This window comes from Erinaceus europaeus, chromosome 8, assembly GCF_950295315.1.
Source record: "Erinaceus europaeus chromosome 8, mEriEur2.1, whole genome shotgun sequence".
In the NCBI taxonomy this organism is placed as follows: Eukaryota; Metazoa; Chordata; class Mammalia; order Eulipotyphla; family Erinaceidae; genus Erinaceus; species Erinaceus europaeus.
Window position 1 is genome coordinate 24,223,694 of NC_080169.1, and position 2,209 is coordinate 24,225,902.

The 2,209-nt window shown below is 37.6% G+C and overlaps 1 pseudogene; it reads left to right on the forward strand.

Moving 5' to 3' along the window:
* Positions 1–584: 584 nt before the first annotated feature.
* LOC132540053 (U6 spliceosomal RNA) lies at positions 585–675 on the forward strand (annotated as a pseudogene).
* Positions 676–2,209: the final 1,534 nt, after the last annotated feature.

The following is a 2,209-nucleotide window of genomic DNA, read 5'->3' on the forward strand; positions in this document are numbered from 1 at the left end:
TATTTCCTTTTGTTGCCCTTGTTGTCTTATTGTTGTAGCTATTATTGTTGTTGTTATTGATGTTGTTGTTGTTGGATAGGACAGAGAGAAACGAAGAGAGGAGGGAAAGACAGAGAAGGGGAGAGAAAGACACCTGCAGACCTGCTTCACCGCCTGTGAAGCGACTCCCCTGCAGGTGAGGAGGCGGGGGCTCGAACCGGGATCCTTATGAGGGTCCTTGTGCACCCGGTGCGCTACTGCCTGACTCCCATAAATAGAATTTTTTAAGAAGAATAGAGTGACCTAGGAGGTGGCACAGTGGCTAGAGTATTGGACTTAAAATTGTGAGTTCCTGAGGTCAAACTCTGGCATCATGTGTGAGAACTCTGATTCTCTCTGCCTCTCTTTCTCGTGTTAGTAAATAAATGTTTTTTCAATTTTTAATTTTTATTATTTGATACAGAGCAATTGGGGGGTAGATAGAGACAAAGAGACACCACTTATGAAGCTTTCCCCTGCAGGTAGGGGACGAGGGTCTTGAACCTGGGTCCTTGTGAATTGTAATGTAAGTGCTTAACCAGGTGCCCCACCACCTGGCTCTGTAAATAAATATCTTTGAAAATAATAATACAAAGAAGATTAACATGACTCCAGTGCAAGGATGACACACAAACCTGTGACGTGTTTCACAACTTTAACTGCAATAAATGTGTATGCATACTTGCCAAACTATACCTAATACATTAAAATACCAAATAGTGGGAGTCAGGCGGTAGCTCAGCAGGTTAAGCGCACATGGCTCAAAGCACAGGGACCAGCGGAAGGATCCTGGTTCGAGCCTCCAGCTCCCCACCTGCAGGGAAGTTGCTTCACAAGGGGGGAAGCAGGTCTGTAGGTGTCTATCTTTCTCTCCCCCTCTGTCTTTCCCTCCTCTGTCCATTTCTCTCTGTCCTGTCCAACGACATCAATAACAACAATAATAACCACAAGAATAAAAAGCAACAAGGGCAACAAAAGGGGATAAATAAATTTTTAAAATACCAAGTAGCATAAAAAACTAATTTTAAAAGATATATCACCTCATAGGGTCTTTTGTTAAGTAATTTGCACTTAATTGTCAAGCATTTTTATTTAAGAAAACCTAACTTTGCACCTTTTGTGCAAATTACTAACACTATTTCTCTCAGAAATGTACAGCCTCATTCAGAATCTCAGTTGCAGGGAAAATATACCACACTGCATTAAAAAAAAAATCCTGTCCTGTAAAATCTTCGGTATTCATCACTGTATCTGAGAAACATCTAAGCCATAATATCTAAAAATGAGAAAATCAATTTAATGTGTTATGTGTAAAATACAACATCTTGAAAGTCTATTGCTGGGCAGTTTCATCAATTGTATTAAGATAAATAAAATATTTAAATAATATGAACAATTATGAAATCTCACTGGGTCTTCTACACACATTTATAAGCACATTTTTTAAAAGCTGGACATCTGCTAATATTGCACCATTAGCTGCATATTCAAGAATTTCACTTCTTAGTATCTTTCTATTTTAAAATATTTGCCACATTTCCCTTCTGCAAGTCTGTTAGATTTCACAAATCTTGCTCCTATCTCTCTCCAATGGGACACTTATCTTCAGTGATGAGAAATAAATGTCACTAATACTAAATGAAAATATTTTAAACACAGAAATGGAAAAGCCCTATAATAGCATAATAAGTGCAACTCTCAGAACAGAGATAAATCTTTCAAATATTAGGTTCTTTCATCTAGTTAGTTTCGTGGGATCATTTTATAATATCATAAATGCAAGTAAGCTTCCCTTTTTCTCTTCACTTACATACTTGCTTTTGCTCTCAGGAGAGGAAATAACTATCAAGTCGAATCTAGCATTTAGTTTTATTTCCTATCATTGGACACCACCAAGTGCCTGTAGAAACCAACTGACCATTCAAAAAGCCTTTCCAAATATTTAGAAACAGATGACCAAAATGATGACCAAGGTGGTCTATAATAAACTATGATTTGGAGACAAGCTTGTTCGAATGGCCTCACATGACTTAGATACAAATCCAAGTGTCTCATTTCTCTACCACTAGATGCTTTAGAAAGCCACAGAATTTCTTCTGAGCTTTTCTGAGTCTCTTCCCTAGTTTATCCAAGAGAAATAAATGATAATTATGCCTTTCTCTGATCAAAAGTATTCAGTAACTGTTTGTTG